The following is a 20,072-nucleotide window of genomic DNA, read 5'->3' as shown; positions in this document are numbered from 1 at the left end:
GGTGGAGTGGATAGGTGGAAAAGGAGATAGGCAGGTAGGACAAGTCAAGGGGACAGTGCTGAGCCAGAATTTTGGAACTAGGGTGAGGTGGGGGAATGGGGAAATGAGGAAACTGTTGAAGTCCACATTGTTGCCCTGGGGTTGAAATGTGGACTTCAACAGTTTCCTCATTTCCCCTTTCCACACCTTACCCTCGTTACAAACTTCCAGCTCAGCAGTGTCCCCTTGACTTGTCCTACCTGCCTATCTTCTTTTCCACCTATCCACTCCACCCTCCCCACGTACCCATCACCTTCATCCCCTCCCCCACTCAACTATTGTACTCTATGCTACTTTCTCCCCACCCCCACCATCCTCGAGCTTATCTCTCCACGCTTCAGGGTCTCTGCCTTTATTCCTGATGAAGGGCTTTTGCCTGAAACGTCGATTTTACTGCTCCTCGGATGCTACCTGAACTGCTGTGCTCTTCCATCACCACTAATCCAGAATCTAGTTTCCAGCATCTGCAGTCTTTGTTTTTACCTTCGAGGTGCTGGTGTTGGATTAGGATGGACAAAATTCAAATTAACAGAACACCATGTTATAGTCTAATGGGTTCATTTGGAAGTACGAGCTTTGCTGCTTCTTCATCAGGTGGTTGTGTGATTTTTAACTTTGTCCCTCACACTTGTAACTGATAAACAGCAACAAAAGTCATGAAGCAGTGCGCATGCTCGAGCCAACAATCGGGCCCGGGTGGGAGGAGGTTGAGCAATTCATCAACTTCACCAACACATTCCACCCTGACCTTAAATTTACCTGCATCACCTCTGACACCTCCCTCCCCTTCCTGGACCTCTCCATCTCCATTAATGACTACCGACTTGACACTGACATTTTTTTACAAACCCACCAACTCCCACAGCTACCTGGATTATACTTCTTCCCACCCTACCTCTTGCAAAAATGTCATCCCATATTCCTAATTCCTCCGCCTCCGCCGTATCTGATCCCAGGAGGACCAGTTCCACCACAGAACACACCAGATGGCCTCCTTCTTTAGAGACCACAATTTCCCTTCCCACGTGGTTAAAGATGCCCTCCAATGCATCTCATCCACATCCCGCACCTCCGCCCTCAGACCCCACCCCTCCAACCGTAACAATTACAGAATGCCCCTGGTGCTCACCCTCCACCCTACCAACCTTCGCAAAACCAAATCATCCACCGATATTTCCGCCACCTCCAAACAGACCCCACCACTAGGGATATATTTCCCTCCCCACCCCTTTCCGCCTTCTGCAAAGACCGTTCCCTCCGTGAATACCTGGTCAGGTCCACGCCCCCCTACAACCCATCCTCCCATCCTGACACTTTCCCCCGCAGGAACAGTAAAATCTGCGCCCACACCACCTCCCCTACCTCTATCCAAGGCCCTAAAGTAGCTTTCCACATCCAAAGTTTTACTTGCACATCCACCAATATCATTTATTTTATCCGTTGCTCCCGATGCGGTCTCCTCTACATTGGAGAGACTGGGCACCTCAAAGCAGAGCACTTTAGGGAATATCTCCGGGACACCAGCACCAATCAACCACACCGTCCCGTGGCCCAACATTTCAACTCCCCTTACCACTCTGCCAAGGACATGGAGGTCCTGGGCCTCCTTCAACCCCGCTCCCTCACCATCAGACGCCTGGAGGAAGAACGCCTCATCTTCCGCCTCAGAACGCTTCAACCCCAAGGCATTAATGTGGACTTCAACAGTTTCCTCATTTCCCCTTCCCCCACCTCACCCGAGTTCCAAACTTCCAGCTCAGCACTGTCCCCATGACTTGTCCTACCTGCCTATCTCCTTTTCCACCTATCCACTCTACCCTCTCCTCCCTGACCTATCACCTTCATGCCCTCCTCCACTCACCCATTGTGCTCTATGCTACTTTCTCCCCACCCCCACCCTCCTCTAGCTTATCTCTCCATGCTTCAGGCTCACTGCCTTTAATCGGGCTTTTGCCCGAAACGTCGATTTCCCTGCTCCTTGGATGCTGCCTGAACTGCTGTGCTCTTCCAGCACCACTAATCCAGAATCTGGTTTCCAGCATCTGCAGTCATTGTTTTTACCTCAGGTTAATGATGTCAGTGGTGGACCAATGGAAAGGCAGGGGTAGAGCTGGAGGACCTGGTGGGGTAGTTGGTCCTCCAGTCAATCAGTGAATGAGGGGCGGGACTTGACTATACCACGTGATCATCCTCGCGGTCGGCGCGGATGTTGGGGATGTATGTGCGGAGCGCTGTCGGTAAGGAAAGAAATAAACAGCCGGAAGCGGGAGAAAAATGGTGTTGGTATGGTCTGAGAGATTTTACAATCATTTGGTACACATCGGAAAATACAAATTTGAAACTTTCAGTCTCATTTTTCAAGCAAACGGGAAAATGCCTCGTTCAGTAATCGGCCCAAGTGAGCGCCGCCATCTTTATTCGGGGCAATGATTCACTGGACATGTGCGCGGCCGCCAGCTTTGGAGGGGGCAAAGTTCAGAGGGATGTGTGTGCAGCCTTCCCTGGTAAAAAGAGTCATAGGGCAGGATTTACACAGAGCACATTCAAACCCAGAGAAATGGACTTTTTTTTTGATTTGTTTTGTCATTCATTTAAATGTTTTGGATGTGAATAGAGGCCGTATAGTTAGTAAATTTGCAGGTGACACCAAAATTGGAGGTATTGTGGACAATGAAGAAGGTTATCTCAGAGTACAGTGGGATATTGATCAGATGGGCCAATGGGCTGAGGAGTGGCAGATAGGATTTAATTTAAATAGATTAGGTTAGGATATCTGGTTGGTATAGGTTGGACCGAAGAAGTCTGTTTCTGTGCTAGACATTTTTGACTGTGGGATCATACAAGTGAACTCTGCTCTGGTTCACCTCTGGGTTCTCTGATGTCCACTTGTTCCTTATCTAGCTTCCTCAGTCTCTCATGGGTGTATTTTTGGTCTGTATAGTATTTTACAATTACTTTCACAGCTGTTTTGTAAATGAATTAAAAAATGTAGAGCTGGAAAAACACAGCAGGCCAGGCAGCATCCGAGGAGCAGGAGAATCGACGTTTTGGGCATAAGCCCTTCTTCAGGAAGGTAAATGAATCGTCCACTGCTGCCCGGCTCCTGACCATGTGCTGTTCCATTATCAGGTTATTTTTTTTTCACAATATCTTTGACAGTCAAGAATTCTTTTTTCCAATAAGCGAGTGCATTTTCCTTCAATTTTCGACAGTCAAATTCTGCACCATTTTCATTCCCTGTAATTCATATTGCACTCCCTGAAACATCAACTGTGTATTTCTCCTTCCACAGAAACCAGCGATCAATGCCAAAGCCTTGTTGCCTGTGGAGAGGGTGATGTTTGACTTCCTTGTACTGCTGCAGTTTGTATGTTGAATGTGCTCCCACAACGTGGTTGGGTAAGAGACGTTACAGATTATTCACTCAGCGATATTGAAGAGTAGAAGATATCTGTACAAATCATCATGGTTTTAATTACGCAAAAATATTATTGAGACGTTTTGACATAAGGCTACAAGATGGAGAATATTGTGTCCAGTGACCAAAACCATTGCCAAATAAGCAGTTTTTCAAGAATGCCTGAAAGGAAGAAAGTAGATCTTAGAGGGTTAGAGTGGGGATTCCAGACCATGTTCCCTTGGAGTCAGTAGAAACATTCACACAGGAGAACTTAAAAATAAACACATCATTGAGAGTCTGGACTAAAATGAGTTATTGAGATATGAAAGGGTGTGTGGTGCAGGGAGATAGGAATAATTACAGCCAGGAATTAATTCAAAGGTGCGAAAGTAAATTGTTGTTGCTTATAAATGGGAGTCTTTTGATCAGCAAGTTTTGATACAAGTGAGCACTTCGGCAGTAGTGTTTTCAATATTCCTGAGATTATCGGGAGGGTGAAGGTGGGATGCTGGCCAGGAGTGCGTTTAGACAATGAAATCTAGAGTCAACAAAAGGAATGAATGAGAGTTTCAGCAAATGAGCTGAGACTGTGGTGAGGTCAGGTGATATCACTGAAATCGAAATAGTGGACTTGGAGGGGGTCTGGCCTGTCATCCTCACCTCATTCAGCTGTTTGTCAGTTTGTGAATCAAGTCTGTAACAAGCTCAGGAAATGAGTGGCCCTGGCAGAACCCAAACTGGGCATCACTGAGCAGGTTATTGCTGAGCAGCTGCATGACAGCACTGTTGATGACACCTTCCATCACTTCACTGCTGAGCGAGTGTGGACTGATAGAGGGGAATTGGCTGAGTTGGATCTACCCTGTGTTGTTGTGTTGGAACATCCCTGAGCAATGTTCCACAAAGTTAGTAGGTGCCAGTGCTGGAACAGTACTTGCCTTGGTGGACAGCAAGTTCTGGAGCACAGCCAGCAGTATAATTGCCAGAATATTGGCAGGGCCCATACCTTTACACTGCTTATCCATTTCGTGGTCTGATTGGAAATGGGTTTTCAACCAAGTCGATTCATATCTGTGTTGTGAGGGACCAATGGAGAAGGCTCATCCACTTGGCACTGCTGGCTGAAAATCGCTGCTAATGCTGTCCTATTATCTGTTGCATGAATGTGTGAGACCCCTCCACCTGTAAGGGTGGGGATATATGTGATGCTTCCTCCAGTGAGTTGTTTAATTGTCTATCACTATTCTTAACTTGGTGTGGCAGAACTGCAGAACTCCGATCTAATCTATTGGTTATGGGATCACTTCGTTCGATTTGGTGTTGCTTGTGCTGTTTGGCATGCAGGTTTGGTAGCTGCACCAGGTTGGCACCTCATTTTTAGGTATGCCTTGTACTGTTCCTGACATGCCCTCCTGCATTCACCATTGAACCAGGGTTGATTCCCCTGGCTTGATGTTAATGGTTAAGTGGGGGATATCAGGCCATGTGATTTCAGATTGGGCTGGAGTACAGTTCTGCTGCTGTTGTTGGCCCACAGTGAGGCAGAAGTTGCACGGTCAAGAGGGCTGATTGTGTGGTTGTATTTGCTAGTGCATTGGTAGATGTAATGTGGTCCATCCAGTTTCAATCCTTTGTTGAGACTGTGCAGTGATTAATACAATGAGTGACTTGATGGGCCACTGTCAGGTTTCTTTCCCTCAAGGACATTGTCAATGGCAGAAAAACATCCCCAATGGTTCCATGGCAAACAGTAGATTCTTCATTCCAGTTATTTTTTTTTCTTGAATTCAGAGCCAACCTCTACCGATTTTGGGATTCAAACCTGAACTTCAGTTGTATATTTTAATATTCTTGATAAATGATAAATATGACAGGTTTGTTCACTTATTTTTAGAATCACTATCACAGGTTTTGTTTATTGTTCTGGAAATAAAAACACTGTCCATTATCCTGTCTCCTCCATCCTCCCCTCCAACAACAAGTGAGGAGCACATGGAGTTTCTCTGTCCATAACATTGAGACAATCCGATCAGCTGCCTCTGCTTCTTCCCTCCCTCTCCACTAGCCCACCGAGCCACACTGCCTCACAAGGGTGCTCCTCATTTTAGTTCTAAACTTGCATTTCCTCGAGTCCCTTGTCAAGCCTTATTAGAGATTTTCTTGACCATTTACCCTAGTGTAGCTAAATCTTGGACATTCCAAATCTCTGTCTCATCCTCCTGCTTGTCACCACCCTCTTCCCCCCACCATTGCAATTCACAGATATTCTTCCATGATCTGTCTGTCTGTCTTTTCTGGTTACGTTCTTCTCTCCCATTCTGCTAAAACCTAATATTTGACCTCACCATCATTGGAAAATCCTACTCCATCTCCACTCTCCCGTTCCTGTCTGAATTCATTGTATTTGGTGTCCCTCCAGGATCTATCCTTGGTTCGTCCTGTTTCTCACCTACATACTGCCAGGAGGTAACATCGCCCAAAAGCACTGTGTTAGGTTTCACATGTACATTGACAGTGTCCATCTCTCCCTCCCCATCATCCGTCTCCATTACTCCACTATTACTCAGTTATCAAACTGCTTACCACGCTTCGATTAGCTGCAATTCACTCCAACGGAACACTGTAATTGTTAAAACCATTGCCTTCAGTTGCTATTCCAAATTTATTTCCCTTACTGCTGTGTCCCTCCCTCTCACTGGGAAGTGTCTGAGGCAGAACTACATTCTTCACAATATTGCTTTCATATCTGACCCCAAGGTGACCTTCTGATCAGACATCCACACAATCACAAACACCAGGAATTCCAATCTCTAAAATGTTGCTTGTCTCTTTCTCACCCCAGCTCCATTGCTACTGAAACCCTAACCTGTGTCGGTGTTGCCTTTAACTTGACAAATCTGAAACAAAATCCTTGATTCCGCGACTGACCCAGAATCTGGTTCAAGACTCACCCGTAATGGGACACATCCTCTCCATATTTACCCTGTCAAACCTCGACAGAATCCTGTATGTTTCAAAGAGATCACCTCTCATTCTTCCAAGATCCAGTGAGTAGATTCCCAACTTATTCAGCCTTTGCTTACAGGATAATTCCTTCAAAACAGGGATCATCCCAATGGATTTTCTCTGAAATGCCTCCAATAAACTATTCTATTTCGTTAACTAAAACGACTAAATCTGTTCACGTTACTCCAGATGTGGTCTCACTCGCCATTTGTTTAGTTGCCCTAAGGTATATATTCCAAACTCTTATATTGCAAACTCTTTGAAATAAGGGACAGCATTCCATTCCCTTTCCTGATTCCCTGTTGTAACTGTGTGCTTGCTTTCTGTGTTTCCTGCTCATTTTCCCCCAGTCCCTTTGTGGTGCAGCTTTCTACAGTTTATCCCAAGTTATACTCTATTTGCCAACTTGTTGCCCACGTTTCCTGTGAATATCTCTCTGTAAACTGTTTATAACCTTTTGGAACTTTCCTGTTATGCCTTTTCTAGGAGATTTCCCCCCTCATTATTCGAAACATGGACTGTGAGCACTGGGCAGTGGGAAGCATGCGCAGTTGCTCTCGTTCAGGGATACTCTGTTTCATGACTGGGAGGAGCTTGTTGCCCATTGGGCAGAATGGAGACATCTTGCCCATCAAGCTGCATGAGCCTTTCACATCCCATGTCTTATTGAGGAGGCACAGCGGCAGAACGAAAGGAAAGAAAAGGAAGCAAATCCTGCTCTCCATATCTCACTGAATCTTGGATTATTCTGTCCCATGTTCAGTCACACGAAGTCCCAAAGTGGAAACTCATAGAAACCCACATAGATTTGTCCTTGAAGTGCCTGCTAACCTCCACCAGGGGTAATGTGTAAGGTCATCCTGGGCCAGGAGGAGGGGATTGTATGAGTTTCAAACTTGAACTGACAGTGACGGATTTTATGAACTTGTATAACAGGTAGACATTCAGATGGTAATCTCAGTCATTGTAACACCAAACTCTGACAGAATTACTCCATTCATCAGGACCTGGATATTCATATTGTGTGAGAGTATTGTGTTCCAGATCAATACCATTTGCTGAATAAAAGTTCTCCTTTGAATCAAACCATTCTCTCAATAGATCTTCCCAAATCTTCAACATGTGTCCTGTAATCCTTGTATAATGAGCTGATGGGTGAAAGGTTTATTATTATAATGTGTAACCCCCCCCCCCCCCACCCCAGCAATATTAAAGAAAGTGAACATCCTCCAGGATAAAGCACTGTACCTGAGTGGTTTCCCATCCACCACCTTCAGCATTCCCTGTCCCCACCCTCGAGGCACAGTGGTATCACTGTGTAAAAGATCCAGTCAGAATTGTCCTACCCGACCATAGGACTCCTCTCTCATTAGAGAGAGATATCTGGTAGTGGTTAACCTGAATCTTTACCACAGAGAAGGCAAGGGGGGAGGTTGAAAAGTAGAGTCCATTAATTGTGGATGGTTTTTCCTGATATGTATTAGCATCACACATGTCACGTGAACAATTAATGTTAAAAAAGCCCCACAAATTCTGTAACTAAAATCCCCCATTCCTTGAACCATCCTGGTAAATCTCCTGTGCCCCCTCTCAGGGACCCTGCCATCCTTCACGATGTGTGGGCTATCTCTGGTTCGCCCAGACCCAGCTGCTCTGAACCCTGTGGGTGATAGAATAGAGCAACAGTTGCACTAAACCTCACTGTCTGGAAGAGAGTGAGAGACAGAAATCCCGATGGCATTTAAAATCTATTTAGGAACACACTTGCAAGGCCAAGGCTGACAGGTCTATGTGCTCTGTTTTGGAAAATGGGATTAAAATAGTTAGCTGGGAGATTTCTTTACAGCATAAACCCAATGGACCACAAAACCGTTTTCTGTCATGTAGACCACAGATGCGTAATATAGGAATATGACAAGCCACAATAGAAACCAGGTCAGAGAAGGTGATATTAGAATAGATGATACATGATTGATTAATGTTTTTTGGAGGAAAATGTGGCAGAGGTTAAGCGGGACATTGTGGAGGTCTGGGTGCAGGAACATAAAATAAAAATGGGTTATCCTGAAGGCTGGAATTAAAGAAAGGCACATCACAGAGATTTGTGAGGGTGGACAAGATTAGAGGTAGGGAGGGTGTTGAGACTGGAGGAGATTAGAGATTGGAGGATGTTGCATAGATTGAGATGTTTTTAATGCCAGAGATAGAGATAGTTCTGAGGCTAGAGAGGAATTATAGAGATAAGGATGAGTTTTCAGCTTTGCCAACACTACCTCTTTACTGATAATGATTGTTTCTCTGTCCTCATCTGCCATTGCCTCCATAGGCTTGCGAGAAAAGCACAGAAACAGAGATCCGTCGGTCCAACCAGTACATGCTGATCAGATATCCCAATGCAATCTAGTCCCACCTGTCAGCACCTGGCCCATATCCTTCCTATTCATATACACATGAAGATGCCTTTTAAATGTTGCAATCGTAATGCCCTCCACCACTTTCTCTGACAGCTCATTCCATACACGTACCACCCTCTGTGTGAAAACGTTGCCTCTCAAGTCTCTTTAAAGTCTTTCCCCTCATACTATAAACCTATGCCCTCTAGTGCTGGGATCCCCCACGCCAGGGAAAAGACCTTGTCTATTTATCCTATCCATTCACCTCAGGTTTTTGTATACATAGATAAGATCACCTCTCAGCCTCTGACGCTGCAGAGAAAACAGCCCCAATCGATTCAACCTCTATTCAACCTCCAGCCTAGCTCAAATCCTCCAACCCTGGCATCGTTCTTGTAAATTTTTCTGAACCCTTTCAAGTTTCGCAACATCCTTCCAATAGGAAGGAGACCAGATTTGTACGCAACGTTCCAAAAGTGGCCTAACCAATGTCCTGTACAGCTGCTACATGATCTCATAACTCCTGTACTCAATATTTTGTCTGATAAAGGAAAGCATACCAAATGCAGCCTTCACTATCCTATCCACCTGCACTCCAAGGTCTCTTTGTTCAGTTACACACCTCAGGACCTTACCATTAAGTGTATAAGTCCTGCTAAGATTTGCTTTCCCAAAATGCCACTCCTCAGCCCATTCACCCATCTGATCAAGATCCCATTGTACTCTGAGGTAACCTTTTTCACTGTCCACTACACCTCCAGTTTTGGTGTCATCTCACTAACTATATCTCCTATGTTCACATCCAAGTCATTGATATAAATGATGAAAGGTAGTGCATCCAGCAGTGATTCTTGTAACACTCCACTAGTCACAGGCCTCCAGTCTGAAAAGCGACCCTCCATCACCACCCTCTGTCTTCTGCCTTTGAGCCAGTTCTGTATCCAAATGGTTAGTTCTCCCTGTATTCCATGAGCTCTAACCTTGCTGAGCAGTCAGTGTCATAGTGCAGGATGCTTTTAGACTGGAAGCCTGTAATGAGCAATATGCTGTCAGGCTGGGTACTGGATCTACTGCTTTTTGCCATTTATATAAATGATTTCTATGTGAATATAGGAGCTATGGTTAGTAGGTTTACAATAGACACCAAAATTGGAGGTGCAATGGACAGCAAAGTTACCTGAGAGTACAATAAGACTCTGATCAAATGGGCTGAGGAGTGGCAGATGAAGTTTAATTTAGATATATGTGAGGTTCTGCATTTTGGAAAAGCAAATCAGGGCTGGACTTCTACACTTAATGGGAAGGTCCTGGGGAGTGTTGCTGAACAAAGAGATCTTGGAGTGCAGGTTCATAGTTCCTTGAAAGTGGAATCATAGATAGGCAGGGTAGTGAAGAAAGTGTTTGGTGTACTTGCCTTTATTGGTCAGTGCATTGAGTACAGGGGTTGTGACGTCATTTTGCGGCTGTACAGCATATTCAGTCAGCCACTTCTGGAATTCTGCTTTCAGTCCTAGTCTCCCCGTTATAGGAATGATATTGTGAAACTTGAAAGGATTCAGAAAAGATGCAAAGATGTTGCCAGGGTTGAGGGATTTAGCTATAGGGAGAGGCTGAATAGACTGAGGCTGTTTTCACTGGAGAATCGGATGCTGAGAGGTGACCATAGAGGTTGATAAAATCGTTAGGGGCAAGGATAGGGTAAACAGCCAGGGTCTTATTCCTGTTTAGGTGAGTCCAAAACTAGAAAGCACAGGCGTGAGGGAAAAAGATTGAAAAGGGATAATAAGGGCAAAGTTTCAAGCTGAACGTGGTATGTGTATGGAATGAGCTGCCAGAGAAAGTGTGGATGCCGGTACAGTTACAACATTTAAAAGGCATCTCATTGGATATGTGATTGGGAATGGTTTAGAAGGCTATGGGCCAAGGGCTGGCATATGGGACCAGATTAATTTAGGATATCTGGTCGGCATGGACAAGTTGGACTGAAGGGTCTGTTTCTGTGCTGTACATCTCTATGGCACTAATAAATTAAAATTAAGATCGTTTTCTCTTTTATGGAGAGTTAGCAGAAGGCCAGATAATTCTGCTTGGAGCTGAGAAGGTTAAGCATTGATTTCGACCAGGAGTTGATTTGTTTCCAGGGTATTTCATTTACAGAGAGACAGAGTGAGAAATCTTTAACGTCACAATTTTTAGTAACTATTTTCAGATAACTGGCAAATAATGCAGAGGAAAAATGTGAAGATTATTTTACTCAGTATGTTCTGAGCATCTGGAACAGTTTGACTGACAGCTGGATGCAGATACAGTCGTTATTGTCAAAACAAATTTGAAATTTAACATTTTTAAGGAAGGATTTGGAGGGCTATGTCCAAATGGGAGGTGAGTTGGGACTGACTGGCACCATCTCCAGAGGGAGAGAGTACAGCACCAATGGGCTGAATAGCCTCCAGTCCCTGTGCTCTGTGATACTGACCCATTCACTATGAATGATGAAGCTCATCACAGGGCAGAGCCGTAGAAATGTACAGCATGAAAATAAACCCTTTGGTTAAACTGGTCCATGCTGACCAGATATCCCAACCTAATCTAGACCCATTTGCCAACACTTGGCACATATCACTCTACACCCTTCCTATTCATATACCCATCCAGATGCCAAATGGTTTAATTGTACCGACATCCTCCACTTCCTGACAGAAGATTCCTTACACGCACCAACCTCAGTGGGGGAAAAATATTGCCCCTGCGATCCATTTTAAATTCTTCCCTTCTCATCTTAAACATATGCCCCCTCATTCTGTACTCCCCGACCCCAGGGAAATGACCTTGTCTATTTATCCTACCCATGCCCCTCATGGTTTTATAAACCTCTATGAGGTTACCCCTCAGCCTCTGATGCACCTGGGAGGATCCCACCCTCGGGTCACAATGGGGCCTGGCTGATTGACACAGCATCAGACCAAAAGGAGAGTTGGCATGATCCTCCAGCCAATGGGAGTGAATGAAGGGTGGGTCCAGCAGGCCAACACATGACCATCAGCTTTGCAGGCGCAGTGTCACTGTGAGGGGGGACTGAATGTGAAGGAGTGGGAGAGACAGCAGATACTGGGAGAGAGATGGAGTTAGTGTGGACTGGGAAGGTTGATAAACACTGTTTCAGTCTGCTGGACCTGAATTAGATACTCCGAGTAAATTAGAACCAAAAGAACTTCGGATGCTGTAAATCACACACAACAACCAGAATGTGCTGGAAAAGCTCAGTAGATCAGGCAGCATCTGTGAAAAGAAATCAGTTCGCATTTTCGATCCATTGACGCTTCTTCAGGAACTGATTAGATTAGATTATTTAAAGTGTGGAAACGGGCCCTTCGGCCCAACAAGTCCACGCCGACCCGCCGAAGCGCAACCCAACCAGACCCATTCCCCTACATTTACCTCTTCACCTAACACTACGGGCAATTTAGCATGGCCAATTCGCCTAACCTGCACATTTTTGGATGGTGGGAGGAAACCGGAGCACCTGAAGGAAACCCACGCAGACACTGGGAGAATGTGCAAACTTCACACAGAGAGTCGCCAGAGGCGGGAATTGAACCCAGGTCTCTGGTGCTGTGAGGTAGCAGTGCTAACTACTGTGCCATCATGATGTTACTGTGAAAAAAAAAGTCTGTTTTTATGCAGAAGGTAGGGGTTAAGGAGTAAATGATAGGTGGGGATAGAGTCCAAAGAGAGAGAGAGGAGCAGTTGGACAAAGGATTGGATAACGATCTGATCGGGGGAGGGTGAATAGCTGTTTATGGGGACTGTGAGTGGCTAACTATAGGTAGTGTGTAATGGCAGGCTATGTAATAACAAGGCCTGGTATGTGGGGTAGGGGGCAAAGACACGAGGACGTGGGAGAGTTCAGGACCTAAAATTATTGAATTTGATGTTGAAGCCAGAGGGTTGCAGGGTTCCTGAGTGGGAGATGAGGTGTTGTTCTTCCAGTTTGTGTTAAAGTGTGGCTCTGGAAAATCACAGCAGGTCAGGCAGCATCCGAGGAGCAGGAGAGTTGACGTATTGGGCACTTCAGCACTTCATCAGAAATGTGGGTGCTGGAATACAGCTGAGAGATAAATAGGGAGGGGTGTTTGGGTTTGGGGGAAGGGAGCTAGGGAGGCAATAAATTAGAAACGGCAGTGTGAGGGAGAGAGTGGGAGCCGGCAATATGAAGGAGAGTGAGATTGCAAGTGGGCAGTGTGAGGGAGGCAGAGTGGGAGTGGGCAGTTTGAGGGAGAGAGAGTGGGAGTGGGCAGTGTGAGGGAGGCAGAGTGGGAGTGGGCAGTGTGAGGGAGGCAGAGTGGGAGTGGGCAGTGTGAGGGAGAGAGGGAGTGGGATCGGGAAGAGTGACGGATAGACTTAGGGCCGGTAGTGTGACGTGGTGAGAGAGTGAGGGAGAGAGAGTGAGAGCTGGCAGTGTGAGGGAGAGAGAGAGTCAGAGCGGGTAGTCTCAGGGAGAGGGAGATTGGGAGCCGGCAGTGTGACGGAGAGAGAATGGGAGCGGTCAGTGTGAGGGAAAGAGAGAGTTGGAGGCAAGAGTGTATGGGAGACGCAGTGGGATCCGGCAGTGTGAGGGAGAGAGAGAGAGAGAGAGAGAGAGAGAGAGAGCAGGCCGAGTGAGGGAGAGAGTGGAGCTGGCAGTGTGAGGGAGAGAGAGTGGGAGTGTGCAGTGTGAGGGAGAGGGAGAGAGACAGTGGGAGCGGGCAGTGTGGGGGGTAGAGAGAGCGTGAGCCGGCAGTGTGAGGGGGAGAGAGAAGGGGAGCCGGCAGTGAGATGCAGAGGGAGAGTGGGAGCCGGTAGATTGACGGTGAGGGAGTGGGAGCAGGCAGTGTGAAGGAGAGAGAGAGTGGGTGTGGTCAGAGTGAGGGGAGAGAGTGGGAGTGTGCAGTGTGAGGGAGAGCGAGAGGGAGCGGTCAGTGTGAGGGAAAGAGAGAGTTGGAGCCGGGAGTGTATGGGAGAGACAGTGGGCGCCGGCAGTGTGACGGAGAGAGAGAGTGGGAGCGGGCAGTGTGAGGGAGAGATATTCGGAGCGGGCAGTGTCAGGGTGAGAGAGATTGGGATCCGTCAGTGTGAGGGAGAGAGAGATTGAGAGCGGGCAGTGTGAGGGATGGAGAGTGGAAGCGGGCAATGTGAGGGATAGAATGAGTGGGAGGGCACAGTATGAGGGAGAGAGAGAGTGGGAGCGGGCAGTGTGAGGGAGTGAGAGTCAGAGCGGGCATTGTGAGGGAGAGAGAGTGAGAGCGGGCATAGTGAGGGAGAGAGAGTGGGAGCGGGCAATGTGAGGGAGAGAGAGTGGGAGCAGGCAGAATGAGGGTGGAAGAGTGAGAGTGGGCAGAGTGAGAGAGCGAGGGAGCGTGCAGTGTGAGGGAGAGAGTGTGAAATTGGGCAGTGTGAGGGATAGAGAGAGGGAGGGGGTAGTGAGAGGGAGAGAGAGGGTGTGCGCCGGCAGTGTGAAGGAGAGAGAGTGGGCGCCGGCAGTGTGAGGGAGAGAGAGTGGGCGCCGGCAGTGTGAGGAAGAGAGAGAGTGGGAGTGCACAGTGCGAGGGAGAGAAAGAGTGGGAGCGGGCTGTGTGTGTGTGTGTGAGAGAGAGAGAGGGCGCCGGCAGTGTGAAGGGGAGAGAGTGAGTGGGAGCGCGCAGTGTGAGGGAGAGGAAGAGTGGAGCGGGCAGTGTGACGGAGAGAAAGTGTGGGAGCCGTCAGTGTGAGGGAGAGGCTGTGGCAGCGGACAGTGTGAGGGAGGGAGAGAATAGGAGCTGGCAGTGTGAGGGAGAGAGAGTGGGAGCGGACAGTGTGAGGGATGGAGAGAATAGGAGCTGGCAGTGTGAGGGAGAGAGAGTGGGAGCGGGCAGTGCAAGGGAGAGAGAGAGAGAGAGAGAGAGAGAGAGAGAGTGTGGTGCCGGCAGTGTGAAGGTGAGAGAGAGTGGGCGCGGGTAGATTGACGGTGAGGGAGTGGGAGCCGGCAGTGTGAAGGAGAGAGAGAGTGGGAGTGGTCAGTGTGAGGAAGAGAGAGTGGGAGCGGGCACAGTGAGGGAGAGACATTGGGAACAGGCATTGTGAGGGATAGAGTGAGGGAGCGGGCAGTGTGAGGGATAGAGAGAGGAAGCGGGCATTTAGTGGGAGCAGACCATTTGAGGGAGAGCGTGTTGGAGCCAGCGGTGTGACGGAGACAGAGTGGGAGCGGTGAGTGTGAGGGAAAGAGAGAGTTGGATGCAGGAGTGTATGCGAGAGACAGTGGGATCCGGCAGTGTGAGGGGGCGAGAGAGAGAGAGAGAGAGGGCCGTGTGAGGGAGAGAGAGTGGGAGTGTGCAGTGTGAGGGAGAGGGAGAGAGAGTGGGAGCGGGCAGTGTGAGGGGAGAGAGAATGGGAGCCGGCAGTGTGCTGAAGAGGGAGAGTGGGAGCAGGCAGTGTGAGGGAGAGGGAGAGAGAATGGGAGTGGGCAGTGTGAGGGGGAGAGAGAGAGTGGGAGCGGGCAGTGTGTGGGACAGAGAGAGTGGGAGCGTGAAGTGTGAGGGAGAGCGGGAGGGAGCTGGCCATTTGAGGGAGAGAGAGAGTGGGAGCCAGCAGTGTGAGGGAGAGAGAGAGAGAGAGAGAGTGGGAGCAGGCCATTTGAGGGAGAGGGTGTTGGAGCCAGCAGTGTGACGGAGAGAGAGTGGGAGCAGTCAGTGTGAGGGAAAGAGCGAGATGGAGCCAGGAGTGTGTGGGGGAGACAGTGGGAGCCAGCAGTGTGAGGGAGAGAGAGAGAGCGGGCCGTGTGAGGGAGAGAGAGTGGGAGTGTGCAGTGAGAGGGGGAGGGAGAGGGACAGAGAGTGGGAGCGGGCAATGTAAGGGGGAGAGAGAATGGGAGCCGGCAGTGTGAAGGAGAGGGACAGTGGGAGTGGGCAGTTTGAGGGAGAGAGAGTGGGAGAGGGCAGTGTGAGGGAGAGGGAGAGTGCGAGCCGGCAGTGTGAGGGAGAAAGAGAGGGAGCCGGCAGTGTGAAGGAGAGAGAGTGGAAGCGGGCAGTTTGAGGGAGAGAGAGAGTCGGAGCGGACAGTGTCAGGGAGAGAGAGAGTGGGAGCGCGCAGTGTGAGGAAGTGAGAGATCGGGAGCGGGCAGTTTGAGGGAGAGAGCGTGGGAGCCGGCAATGTGAGAGACAGAGAGAGGGAGCCGGCAGTGTGAGGGAGACAGAGTCGGAGCGGGCAGTGTCAGGGAGTGAGAGATTGGGAACTGGCAGTGTGAGGGAGTGAGAGATCGTGAGCGGGCAGTTTGAGGGGGAGAGAGAGTGGGAGCGGGCAGTTTGAGGGGAAGAGAGATTCGGAGTGAGCAGTGTCAGGGAGAGAGAGAGTGGGAGCCGGCAGTGTGAGGGAGAGAGATTGAGAGCGGGGAGTGTGAGGGAGAGAGAGAGTCGAAGCGCGCAGTGTCAGGGAGAGAGATATAGGGAGCTGGCAGTGTGAGGGAGAGAGACAGTGGGATCGCACGGTGTGAAGGAGAGAAAGAGTGGGATCCGGAAGTGTGAGGGAGAGAGAGGCGGAGCAGTCAGTGTCAGGGAGAGATTGGGAGCGGGCATTGTGAGGGAGAGAAATTGGGAGCGGGCAGTGTGAGGGGGAGAGAGAGAGTCGGAGCGGGCAGTGTGAGGGAGAGAGAGAGGGGGTGCGGGCAGTGAGAGGGAGAGAGAGTGGAAGCAGTACATTTGAGGGACAGTGTGTGGGGGCCGGCATTGTGAGGGAGAGAGTGGGGGAGCGGGCTGTGTGAAGGAGAGAGAGAGTGGGTGCCGGCACTGTGAGGGAAAGAGAGAGTGGGCGCCGGCAGTGTGAAGGGGAGAGAGAGAGTGGGAGCGCGCAGTGTGAGGGAGAGAGAGAGAGAATGGGAGCTGGCAGTGTGAGGGAGAGATTGTGAGCCGGCACTGTGAGGGAGAGGCTGTGGCAGCAGGCAGTGTGAGGGAGGGAGAGAGTAGGAGCGGGCAGTGTGAGGGAGAGAGAGTGGGAGCGGGCAGTGTGAAGGAGAGAGAAAGTGAAAGCGGGCAGTGTGAAGGAGAGTGAGATTGCGAGCGGGCAGTGCGAGGGAGGCAGAGTGGGAGCGTGCAGTTTGAGAGAGAGAGAGAGAGAGTGGAATTGGGAAGTGTGAGGGAGGGAGAGAGAGTGGGAGCCAGCAGTGTGAAGGAGTGAGACAACGTGGGAGCGGGCAGTTGTGAGGTAGAGAAATAGTGGGAGCCGGCAGTGTGAGGGAGAGAGAGAGAGTGGGAGCGGGCAGTGTGAGGGAGGGAGAGAGAGAGAGTGGGAGCCAGATGTGAGGGATAGAGTGTCGGAGCGGCATTGTCAGGGAGAGAGAGAGTGGGAGCGCGCAATGTGAGGTGGAGAGAGAGTGGGAGCGGGCAGAGTGAGAAAGAGAGTGGAAGTGGGCAATGTGAGGGAGAGAGAGATGGAGCAGGCAGTGAGAGGGAGAGAGAGTGGGAGCAGGCAGTGGGAGGGAGAGAGTAGGAGCGGGCAGTGTGAGGGAGAGAGATAGTGGGAGCGGGCAGTTTGAGCGGTAGAGAGATTGGGGCCCGGCAGCGTGAGGGAGAGAGAGAATTGAAGCCGGCAGTGTGAAGGAGAGGGAGAGTGGGATCGGGCAGTGTGAGTCAGTGAGAGAGTGGGAGCGGGCTTTGTGAGGGAGAGAGAGATTGGATGCGGGCGGTGCGAGGGAGAGTGAGTGGGAGCCAGCAGCGTGAAGGAGAGAGAGAGTGGGAGCCAGCAGAGTGAGGGAGAGAGAGTGGGAGCCAGCAGAGTGAGGAAGAGAGAGAATGGGAGCGGGCAGTGTGATTGAGAGCGAGTGGGAGCCGGCAGTGTGAAGGAGAGTTAGATCGCGAGTGGGCAGTGCGCGGGAGGCAGAGTGGGAGCGGGCAGTTTGAGGGAGGGAGAGAGTGTGGACGCCGGCAGTGTGAAGGAGAAAGAGAAAGTGGGACGGGCAGTTGTGAGGGAGAAAGAGAGTGGGAGCGGGCAGTGTGAGGGAGAGAGAGTGGGTGCAGGGCATTTGAGGTAGAGAGTGTGGGTGCCGTCAGTGTGAAGGAGAGAGAGTGGGCGCCGGAAGTGTGAGGGAGAGAGAGAGTGGGAGCGCGCAGTGTGAGGGAGAGAGAGAGTGGGAGCGCGCAGTGTAAGGGAGAGAGAGTCGTAGTGGGCAGTGTCAGGGAGAGTGTGTTTGGGAGCCGGCAGTGTGAGGGAGAGAGAGAGTGGGAGCCGGCAGTGTGAGAAAGAGAGTGGGAGTGGGCAATGTGATGGAAAGAGTGTGAAAGTGGGCAGTGTGAGGGAGAGAGAGGGGGAGCAGTCCATTTGAGGGACAGTGTGTGGGAGCCGGCAGTGTGAGGGAAAGAGAGAGTGGGAGCGCGCAGTGTGAGGGAGAGGAAGAGTGGGAGCGGGCAGTGTGAGGGAGAGAGAGAGTGGGTGCCCGCAGTGTGAACGAGAGAGAGAGTGGGAGGGAGATAGTGGGAGCGGGCAGTGTGAGGGAGAGAAAGACTGGGACCGGGTAGTGTGAGGGAGAGAGAGAGAGGGAGCGGGCAATGAGAGGGAGAGAGAGTGGGAGCAGCCATTTCAGGGAGAGAGTGTGGGAGCCGGCAGTGTGAGGGGGAGAGAGAGAGTGGGAGCGGGCAGTGTGAGGGAGAGAGAGAGTGGGTGCGGGCAGTGTGAGGGAGAGAGAGAGTGGGTGCGGGCAGTGTGAGGGAGAGAGTGTGGGAGCGGGCAGTGTGAGGGAGAGAGAGAGTGGGAGCGGGCAGTGTGAGGGAGAGAGAGAGTGGGTGCGGGCAGTGTGAGGGAGAGAGAGTGGGTGCGGGCAGTGTGAAGGAGAGAGAGAGAGAGTGGGAGCGGGCAGTGTGAGGGAGAGAGAGAGTGGGAGCGGGCAGTGTGAAGGAGAGAGAGAGAGTGGGAGCGGGCAGTGTGAGGGCCAGAGTGAGTGGGACCGGGCATTGTGAGGGCCAGAGAGAGTGGGAGCGGGCGGTGTGAGGGAGAGAGAGAGAGAGTGGGAGCGGGTAGTATGAGGGAGAGAGAGAAGGAGCGGGCAGTGTGAGGGAGAGTGCGATTGGGTGCCAGCAGTGTGAGGTAGAGAGAGGGTGGGTACCGGCAGTGTAAGGGAAAGAGAGAGTGGGTGCCGGCAGTGTGATGGAGAGAGAGAGAGTGGGAGCAGGCAGTGTGAGGGAGAGTGTCTCGGAACGGGCAGTGTCAGGGAGATGGTGTGCCAGCGGGCAGTGTGTGGGAGGGAGAGAGTAGGAGCGGGCAGTGTGAGGGGTAGAGAGATTGGGAGTCGGCAGTGTGAAGGAGAGGGAGAGTGGGAGCGGGCAGTGTGAGGGAGAGAGAGAATTAGACCCGGCAGTGTGAAGGAGACGGAGAGTGGGAGCGGGCAGTTTGAGGGAGAGAGAGTAGGAGCGGGCGGTGTGAGGGGGAGAGAGAGAGAGTGGGACTGGGCACAGTGAGGGAGAGAGATTGGGAACGCGCAGTGTGAGGGAGAGAGCGAGTGGCATCCGGCAGTGTGAAGGAGAGTGAGATTGTGAGCAGGCAGTGCGAGGGAGGCAGAGTGGGAGCGGGCAGTTTGAGAGAGAGAGAGAGTGGGAGTGGGCAGTGTGAGGGAGGGAGATAGTTGGTGCCGGCAGTGTGAAGGAGAAAGAGAAAGTGGGAGCGGGCAGTTGTGAGGGAGAAAGAGAGTCGGAGCGGGCAGTGTGAGGGAGTGAGAGTGGGTGCAGGGCATTTGAGGAAGTGAGTTTGGGAGCCGGTTTAGTGAGGGAGAGGGAGAGTGGCCGCTGGCAATGTGTGGGAGAGAGAGAGTTGGAGTTCGCAGTGTGATGGAGAGAAAGAGTGGGAGCCGGCTGAGAGAGAGAGTGGAAGCAGGCAGTGTGATGGAGAGAGTGTGAAAGTGGGCAGTGTGAGGGAGAGAGAGAGGGAGTGGACAATGAGAGGGAGAGAGAGTGGGAGCAGGCCATCAGATGGAGAGTGTGTGGGAGCCGGCAGTGTGAGGGAGAGAGAGGGTGGGTGTCAGCAGTGTGAAGAGGAGAGAGAGTGGGAGCGCGCATTGTGAGGGGGAGAGAGAGAGAGAGTCGGAACGGGCAGTGTCAGGGAGGGAGTGAGGGACAGAGTGGGAGCGGCAGTGTGAGGGAGAGAGAGGGTGGGTGTCGGCAGTGTGAAGAGGAGAGAGAGAGTGGGAGCGCGCAGTGTGAGGGGGAGAGAGAGTCGGAGCGGGCAGTGTCAGGGAGGGA

Source organism: Chiloscyllium punctatum, chromosome 18, assembly GCF_047496795.1.
Source record: "Chiloscyllium punctatum isolate Juve2018m chromosome 18, sChiPun1.3, whole genome shotgun sequence".
Lineage (NCBI taxonomy): Eukaryota > Metazoa > Chordata > Chondrichthyes > Orectolobiformes > Hemiscylliidae > Chiloscyllium > Chiloscyllium punctatum.
This window is presented reverse-complemented; position numbering follows the sequence as displayed.